This window comes from Jatropha curcas, chromosome 4, assembly GCF_041381405.1.
Source record: "Jatropha curcas cultivar XTBG-Jc1 chromosome 4, XTBG_Jcur_1.0, whole genome shotgun sequence".
NCBI classification, from domain to species: domain Eukaryota; kingdom Viridiplantae; phylum Streptophyta; class Magnoliopsida; order Malpighiales; family Euphorbiaceae; genus Jatropha; species Jatropha curcas.
Window position 1 is genome coordinate 28,889,641 of NC_143154.1, and position 10,297 is coordinate 28,899,937.

The 10,297-nt window shown below is 37.5% G+C and overlaps 1 pseudogene; it reads right to left on the reverse strand.

The window, feature by feature from the left end:
- Positions 1-3,180: 3,180 nt before the first annotated feature.
- Positions 3,181-6,566, reverse strand: LOC149497182 (G-type lectin S-receptor-like serine/threonine-protein kinase LECRK3; annotated as a pseudogene).
- Between the last annotated feature and the right edge of the window lie 3,731 nt (positions 6,567-10,297).

Consider the following 10,297-nt stretch of genomic DNA (forward strand, 5'->3'; position numbering starts at 1 on the left):
TAAAATTGCTACAATCCAAGAAGTTAGTTGCTGATTTGCCATCTATAGTTGAAGAAGACAGCAGTATATGTGAAATATGTCAGTTAGGCAAACTCAGCCAAACACCATTTCCATCTTATCAAGCATGGAGAGCTTCTATGAAACTTGAATTAATACACACTGATGTGTGTGGCCCTATGAGTGTCTCATCTTACAATGGCAGCAAGTATTTTCTATTGTTTATTGATGACTACACCAGATTTTGCTGGGTATATTTCCTCCAATTCAAATCTGAAGTTTTCAAAATGTTCTTGAAGTTTAAATCAATGGTAGAGAATCAAGCTGGCTCCCCAATCAAGATTTTAAGATCTGATAATGGGGCTGAATTTACATCCAATCAATTCAAGCAATATTTGCAAGAAGCTGGCATTCACCATCAATTAACAGTAGCTTACACACCTCAACAAAATGGTGTAAGTGAAAGAAAGAATCGATCTGTGATGAATATGGCGAGATGTCTCTTGTTTGAGAAAAATCTACCCAAAGTTCTTTGGGCTGAAGCTGTAAACACTGCTGTATATCTTCAAAATCGGCTTCCAACCAAAGCTATTGATGGAAAAACTCCTTTCGAAAGCTGGTTTGGAGTTACACCATCGGTTGGTCATCTCAAAATCTTTGGAAGCATATGTTATTCATTTATTCCAAATGCAAAAAGAGGGAAATTGGATCAACGAGCTGAAAAAGGAATTTTAGTAGGCTACAGCAGTGAATCCAAAGCCTACAGAATTTTGAATCCTGTTACTAAACAGGTGTATGTCAGCAGGAGTGTCAAATTCGATGAGAAAGGTGAATGGGATTGGAGTAAAATGGAACCAGAAAATTCTAAATCAATTCTTGATTTTCAGCAAGAGCAAGAACTTCCAGTTGACAATGAAGAAGAATCAAATGAAGATGATTATGCAATTAGAGGAACTAGATCCCTAGAGGAAATTTACAGCAAATGTAATGTTGTCTCACTTGAACCAACTCAGGTGGATGAAGCCTTAAAATTGCCTGAGTGGAGAGCTGCCATGGAGGAGGAGTTGAAGATGATTATGAAGAACGAAACATGGATTTTAGTTCCTAGACCATTGAATAAGCATATAATTGGAACTAAATGGGTATTCAAATTGAAATTAAATTCTGATGGCTCCATCAATAAGCACAAAGCAAGATATGTTGTTAAAGGCTACGCTCAACAGCAAGGGGTTGATTTTACAGAAACCTTTGCACCAGTTGCAAGATTTGACACTATCAGATTGATTTTGGCACTAGCAGCAAGTGAAGGTTGGCAAGTCTTTCAATTGGATGTGAAATCAGCTTTCTTAAATGGTTCTTTGAAGGAAGAAGTGTATATTGAGCAGCCTGAAGGTTTTAATGATGGAAGCAATAGAGTGTGTTTGTTGAAGAAAGCACTCTATGGTTTAAAACAGGCCCCAAGGGCCTGGTATGCCAAGATTGATCATTACTTGCTGAATTTGGGTTTTAAACGAAGCTTGAATGAGGTAACACTTTACGTAACTCAACAAGGAAGTGATGTGCTTATCGTTTCTGTGTATGTTGACGATCTACTTGTCACAGGTAACAATTTACAATTAATTCAAGAATTCAGATTGAAGATGTAGCAGGTTTTTGAGATGAATGATCTTGGCTTAATGCGCTATTTCCTTGGGATTGAAATTGCTCAAGATGAGCAAGGGATTTTTATTTCACAAAAGAAATTTGCTTGGGAGCTGCTTAAAAGGTTTGAACTTAGCAAATGCAAACCAGTGAGTACACCTACAGCCCATGGAATAAAATTGCAAAAGGATGATGGTTCTCACTCTATAGATGCTTCAACTTATAGGAGCATGGTTGGTTCTTTGCTGTATTTATCTGTAACAAGACCAGATATCATGTTTGCAACAAATTTACTGTCGAGATTCATGAATTCTCCAACTGAAAACCATCTTACAGCAGCCAAACGAGTTCTGAGATATGTGCGAGGAACTGCTGAATTTGGTTTATTTTATAGAAGATTAAATGGTGTGAAGTTGTTGGGGTTCTCAGACAGTGATTGGGCTGGTTCATTGGACGATATGAAGAGCACTACTGGTTTTTGTTTTTCACTTGGTTCTGCTGTCATTTGCTGGGGAACAAGAAAGCAAGCTTCAGTTGCTCAATCAACTGCAGAAGCAGAGTATGTTGCAGCATCTGCTGCTGTAAACCAAGCTATATGGTTGAGAAAGGTATTAGTTGATCTGAATTTTCAGCAAGAAAATCCAACTAAAATACTTAATGCGCTATTTCCTTGGGATTGAAATTGCTCAAGATGAGCAAGGGATTTTTATTTCACAAAAGAAATTTGCTTGGGAGCTGCTTAAAAGGTTTGAACTTAGCAAATGCAAACCAGTGAGTACACCTATAGCCCATGGAATAAAATTGCAAAAGGATGATGGTTCTCACTCTATAGATGCTTCAACTTATAGGAGCATGGTTGGTTCTTTGCTGTATTTATCTGTAACAAGACCAGATATCATGTTTGCAACAAATTTACTGTCGAGATTCATGAATTCTCCAACTGAAAACCATCTTACAGCAACCAAACGAGTTCTGAGATATGTGCGAGGAACTGCTGAATTTGGTTTGTTTTATAGAAGATTAAATGGTGTGAAGTTGTTGGGGTTCTCAGACAGTGATTGGGCTGGTTCATTGGACGATATGAAGAGCACTACTGGTTTTTGTTTTTCACTTGGTTCTGCTGTCATTTGCTGGGGAACAAGAAAGCAAGCTTCAGTTGCTCAATCAACTGCAGAAGCAGAGTATGTTGCAGCATCTGCTGCTGTAAACCAAGCTATATGGTTGAGAAAGGTATTAGTTGATCTGAATTTTCAGCAAGAAAATCCAACTAAAATACTTTGTGACAACAAATCAGCTGTTGCTATGGTTAAAAATCCAATCTTCCATGGAAAAACCAAGCATATTAAAATCAAGTATCATGCAATTCGTGAAGCTGAAAAGGAAAATGAAATTCAGATTATTCATTGCAATTCTGAAGACCAAACAGCAGATATTTTCACCAAGGCATTGCAAAAACCAAGATTTGAATTTCTTAGGAATAGACTTGGTGTTTGTCTCAACTCTTGCATCAAGGAGGAGTGTTAAAGTTACAGCTACAGCTATTGATGCAAGTGTTGTTGACAATTTTTGGAGATATTTTGTTAAAGTCATTTAGATTTTGTTGTATTTTGTTGAAATCAAGAGGTAAGTGAACTACCTTGCTTTTAGGTAGGTTTGGTGAACAACCTTCCTTGACTTATGGAAGGTTGGTGAACAAACTTTAGACTAGCTCTACTATAAATGTTTACATTATGCTGTAATGGAATTAACAAGAAATTAATTGTTTCTTCACACTCATAAAATCTGCAGCTTTTTCTTTTTCTGCAGAATTTCCTTCTCTTCCTTAATTTTCTGCTCTTCTAAACCAACACTTCTAACATTTGCAGAACCATTTTCATCGAAGGTCTTTTTGAAGGATCTTCTTGAATGCACCATATTGCTATGGCTACCCATCTGTACAGCCTGTCTTTATCATCCACAGTCTCCTCATCAGAGGCAACAACATCATCTACTCTCCCATCCATAAAAGAATCGCAAACCCAGTCTGTTAGTATTCCTTCAGATTCCTGTTTCGATACATTCTTTCTGCAGCAAATAATCTCCAACAACGTCACACCGTAACTTTAAACATCCACTTTAGCTGTAACAGCTACATTTCTGAACCATTCTGGAGCCACATATCCTCGTGTTCCTCTGATTATCGTCAAAGTTCGACTCTGATTAGACGCTAACAGTTTTGCTAACCCAAAATCAGAAATTCTTGCTGTAAAGCAATCATCCAAGAGTATATTTTCAGGCTTTGTGTCGCAATGAATTATCGGAGTTTCGCAGTCTTCGTGCAAATACACAAGCCCTTTTGCAATCTCCAAGGCAATTTTCGCCCTTGTATTCCAGCCTGGTTTTGGAATTCCAAGAAGAAAATTTGCTAGTGTACCATTAGTCATGAACTCATAAACCAAAAGGCGACGAGTTCCCTCTTCACAGAAACCAACTAACCGGACAAGATTCTTGTGACATGTCCTTCCAATTGCTTTCATTTCAGTTCTAAATTCCCTGTCAGCTTCTTGAGTCAACTTATCCAATTTCTTGATTGCAACTACGTTACTTGAACCAAATTTCAGGTTTCCTTTATAGACAATTGCAGAAGAACCTCTACCAAGCTCCTCTTTGAAGTTATCAGTTGCTTCCTCAAGTTCCTGATAACTAAACATATGCAGATTTGTTTCTAAAAGGTTGAAACTTGAATTACTCCGTTTGATTTCTTTTTGAATTTCAGGAAAAGAATTAGGGGAACTACGATTAAGAGCAATCCATTAAAGACAACAGAGCTAGCGAGCGAACCAGTAAGGATGGAGTACTTATCTTGTTTCTTGTTTGTGCAGATAGGGCCAGGGTAATCCAGAGGAGCACCTTTTCTGATTTTGACAAGAGCTTTGGTGTCTCCCATTTCAACTTTCCCATTAGCAAGGGGTAGTCTTTTCTTCCAACAACGTTTACCATAAATCGCAACAGCACAAGAACAATCTTGCAAGCAAGAAGTTCTGCACTCAGCTTCACTGTAAGGTTCTAGGCGTTCATAATCTCCGAGAGGCCAATTCACATTTGGAAGCTCTTTTATCTCATATAACTCCTCCATTTTCTCTGATTCATCCTCAACTCCACACCCTAAAGGAAAATTCGGTTTGCAGCCGCCAAACAAGTTATTTCCATCCATGAATGTATACCCAGGTGGGCATGTGCAATTAGGCCTCCCATTTATCATACTGCAATAGCTATTATACCCACAAGCACCACTACCGAAGTCATTAACTATAGAATTGCAAATATCTTGAGGGATGTATTGCACGATTGACCAACTTCGATCGCCAACAGAGCCTCTAGGATAGACATATTTAGTTAATACTCCAGTATAATCAAGCGTAGCGCGATAGTAGTTTCCTGCTACACTAGCCACAGAGTTCTGCTACACTAGCCACAAATTTGATCTTTTTGGACAATTTAATACTGAAATTGTTTAAAATAATTAAAAATATCGTATTTAAAATTTTGGATCAATTTACCCTTGAACTTGTTTTAAAATTTTTGCAAAGTAATAAATTGATTTAATTTAACAGTTTTGAATTTTTTTTCATTTTTTGTTCTAAAGCGTCATTTTTGTAACGCACTAAATTTACAAAATATGATGTATAATACAAAATATGAAGTATAACTTAATATGTTCAACATGAGAACTACATGGATTTCACATCAATTTTAAAATGTTTAAATTAATTTATATTTATAAACTCAAAATTAGCAGATAAGATAAAGAGGATATACCATACTTCATATATAGTTTTCCTTTATTTCATATTTAATTAATTTTTTTAATAAATTATATAGTCTGATCCGAACTATAATCTTAAATGTTTATAAATACAATAAAAAAATCAACGGCAAAATTAACCCAAAATATTAAACTCAATTTTTTTAATCATTTTGAACAAGTTCATAAATTAAATTAGCCCAAAAGGTCAAATCTAATCTTTTTAATCTCGCTTAACAAATTTAATAGCTAAATTGAACTTTAACTCAAAAGACTTCTTGACATGTTGGATATAATTTTTTCTCAACAGTTTTTGTATCAAACAAAAGGTAAGTCTTCCCCTTGACCCCTTCATTATATATGGTTATGGCAGCTATTCAGCTGTTGAAAATGACTGGAGTTAGAAGAAAAATGATATATTTATTGCTACATATGAACTGCAAAATTGTCAAATATTATAAGCTCTGATTTTGCAGAAGCATGGATCCCACCTGACAATGTAATAATGTGAGGTAGATGAAGATGACAGTGTGAAACAAAATTATTTAGTGCTTCAAAAATGTTGAAACTTGAAATTAAATTTTGAGAAGCAAAGGAGTAGTTAGTGGTCAATGGTTAAACTGTTTTGAACTTGGAAAATCGTTGGAGTTGAAGGAAAGAAAAGTATAGAGTCAAACCTTTGAAAGTCAAAATGGCTTATTGGATTGGATTTGGATAAGCCAACTTGCGGCAGTATGGGCTTACTTGTGCACGTGTGCCTCTTGCATACGCGACCCGTTCACATATTTTATATGCGAGTCGGTTTAATTTGACCGAATAGATTTATAGTAATTGAAAATATTGTGCAAAGTATTTAATAGTGAATTTAATTAGATCAGTTCGGATTTAGTTTGGTTATTTTGAACCGAAAAATGATATGCCTAAAATAAATGTGAATTCGATTGATTTGCTCTAACTAGATAACAAGGTAGAAAAGAAAAAGTTTTAATAGAATATAATCTCTATTATATCAAACTTACAATATACACGCCACTTAAAATAAGAAGAGTAGTAACAGAAGTTGCCTAAAAAATAGGAAGAAATAGTGGACAATATCACTAGTAAGTGAACAAATCACCCTAAGAATCTCAACCACAAGACCCATTCAAATAAATAATATTTACAGAATTCACCCTTATTACTCCATTACTCAAGCCTAGACACATCAGCCTTATTACTCCTGAGGGACATCCTTATAGCTTCCTAAACTAATATCCCCCCTCAAACTATGTACAGGTTGGAGACATAGTTTGCGTCGAAACTGTGCTAGGCGAGCCTTTGTCATGGACTTTGTAAATATATCAGCAACCTGGTATGCTGAAGGAATGTATCTGGTGATCAAAACTCCTTGGGCAACGCGTTCCCTGACATAGTGATAATCAAGGGCAACATGTTTGCTGCGTGTATGTAAGACAGGATTGATTGTCAAGTGTAAGGCACTTAGATTATCGCCATATAAAATTGGCGGCCGCTTGGGGAAAACGTGCAAGTCATCCAGGAGGAAGCCAAGCCAAGTAAGTTCGGCTGCTGTGTGAGCCATTGACCGATACTCGGCCTCAGTGCTGGAACGAGCAACGGTATGTTGCTTTTTGGCACACCAGGAGATGATATTCGATCCAAGAAATGTACAGTAGCCAGTAGTTGATCGCCGTGTGGTTGGACAACCCGCCCAATCTGCATCTGAAAAAGCACTAAGAACAAGTGATGTATCGGAATGAAAAGTAAGACCATAATGAATCGTGCCTTTTAAGTAGCGTAAAATACGTTGAACAAGTTTTAAGTGAGACAGTGTGGGATTATGCAAGAATTGAGAAACATAGCTGACACTATAGGATAAATCCGGACGTGTAAGTGTCAAATATTGTAAGGAGCCAACTAAGCCCCGAAAATAAGTTGGATCACCAACTGGTGTGGAATCCGAAGTGTCTTCATTTCGTTGGACAAGCGGTGTTGGCATTGGCTGACAATCAACCATTTGAGCTCGTTCTAAGATTGAGATTGCATAGCGTGTCTGATTTAAATGTAAACCAGCATCAATGGTTTGGACTTGAATTCCTAGAAAGTGATGCAATGGCCCAAGGTCTTTCATAGAAAATTCCTTGCTCAATACCTGCAAAAAAATCTGAACTAGAGCCATAGAAGACCCTGTTAACAACATATCATCTACATATATGAGTAAAACCAAGATACCGTTTGATGTATGCATGACAAACAAAGAGGGATCAGCCAAACTACATGTAAAACCATAGTCAATGAGAAAAGTACTCAACCGATTAAACCAGGCTCTAGGAGCCTGTTTCAACCCATACAAGGCACGTTGTAGCTTACAAACATGATCGGGATAAGTAGGATCTCGCATCCCAGGTGGCTGATCCATATAAATATCTTCGGTTATAAACCCATGCAAGAAGGCATTTTTAACGTCCAATTGACGTATCGGCCACTGCTTCACTAAAGCAACTGATAGTACTAATCTAATAGTGCCTGGTTTGATGACAGGGGAAAAGGTTTCAGTGTAGTCGACACCATTTTTTTGATGAAACCCCTTGGCGACGAGTCGTGCCTTTAATCTATCCAAAGTCCCAGCAGAATTAAGTTTAGCTTTAAAAACCCACTTACACCCTATAATATTCACATGTTGTGGTCGTGGAACTAGTATCCAAGTTTGATTAGAATGTAAAGTGTGGAACTCATCAATCATAGCTTGTTTCCAGCCTTCATGTGCAAGAGCACTTTTGACACTTTTAGGCTCAGGTGGAATATCACAAGATTTAGACACATTTAAAGCATATCGAGGATTGGGTTTTACAATACCAGACTGCGATCTTGTGACCATCGCGTGTCGAGGTTGCAATGCTTCATCGGGAACCTGATCATCTAAGTTTGCAGTCGAAGAGGTGGAACCAGTCGGTGTCAAGCTCGGTGTGGACAGTCCATCTTCAGGCAACAATGCTTCTTGATCTCTGCAAGTTTCTGGGGAATTAACCTCTTGTTCAGCTGCAGTGACAGCTAGTGGCATGTCCTGTGAATCGAAAGTGAGCAAGGAATCGGGTTGAGGAATTGTGGCAGTTGGATGATCATCAACCAACTCAGTTTCTGCAGAGGAGTGTATTTCAATGTGTGCTGCTATAGGTGACGTTGATGACGACGTTGGTGCAGCTTGTTCCTGTTCTGCCGGGGAAAGGGGCATAACAAGTTCTTGAAGTTGGTCTTGTTGCTGTGTGGTAGCTGCTGGTAGTAGTAAAGGAGCAGGAACAAGTGCAGGAACTTGGTCTGAAACTGGTGTGGATTCAAATGGCTGGTCAAATATGGCAGTAACTACTGGTGGTGTAGGAGTTGCAGGACCTCCACTCTGTATGACCAAATTGTCTTGTTTAGCTGTGACATTCTCTGGTAATGAAGATGTACCTGCACTTTCAGCAGAGCTTAAAGCAGAATTGTTAGCTTCAGAGGACGGTAACCAAGAGTCTATAAGCTGAACAGCAAACATTTTATCAGAGGAAGTAGACTTGTATGGGAAAGAAGTTTCATCAAAGCTCACATGACGAGAAATAATGAATTTTTTTGTTATAGGACTGAAGCATTTGTACCCTTTGTATTTTTCACTATAGCCTAAAAAAACACATAAGCATGATTTAGGATCAAACTTATGTCGTTTGGTGTCCCAAATATACGGAAAACATTTAGAACCAAATACACGCAGTGAGCTATAATCAAAATGAGAACCATGCAATTTATAATATGGTGTGTCATGTCCTAAAACTGAAGATGGCAACCTATTCATTAAAAAAACAGCAGTTTGAAAAGCTTCAACCCACATAGACAATGGCACATGACTATGATACATCATTGTTAGTCCTAATTCACGAATAATACGGTGTCGTCGCTCAACTTTACCTGTTTGCTCAGGTGTATGTGGACAAGAGACTTGATGTTTAATTCCCTGTGCAAGAAAATGTGAAGATAAAGCAGTGTTTAAAAATTCTCCTCCACCATCGGAATGGAAGATTTTGATTGTCTTCCCAAATTGTCGAAGAACATATTGTTCAAATGCTTGATACGCAACAAAAAATTCAGATTTTTTCCGCAATGGTATAAGCCACGAATATTTAGAATAGTCATCAACCAAACAAGCATAATATTTGAATTTTGCAAAAGATAAAATAGGGGCTGGTCCCCATAAATCACAATGAATTTTTTCAAACACAGAGGAACTATTATTCGAAGACAAACTGAATGGAAATCTACTCAACTTCCCTAACTGACAACTATCACATAAAGATTTTGAATGCAAGGAACCTTGAACATCTATAAGATTCTTGTTAAATAAAACAGAAATTGTAGATGATTGAGGATGGCCCAATCGTTGATGCCAAATGTCTGCTGTCACAGTCTTAAACCGATTGGAATAATGTGCTTTGGGATTTCCTGACAAAAAATAAAGATTATGTTTCCGCGGTCCTCGTAGCAGTACTTGTCCCGTTTGTCGATCCTTTACAGAAATAGAAACATTAGAGAATTCACAATTGACTGGATAATCATCTGTTAATTGGCCTATAGACAACAAATTCTTTTTTAAAGCAGGAACTGACAAAACATTTGAAATAGGTAATTTATGTTTCTGTTCTATGGAAGTCATTCCAACACCATCGATAGGAAGAAAAGTTCCATCTCCAATGGTTATAGAATCAGGTCCATAGTAGTCTGTAAGCTTATGTAACAGATTTTTATTACCTGTCATATGGTTCGACGCACCAGAATCTGCTACCCAATCGGTGTCAACGACATCAGTATCCAATGTAAGTGCTGTGAGAGCTTGAGCCGGGCTGGTCTGTT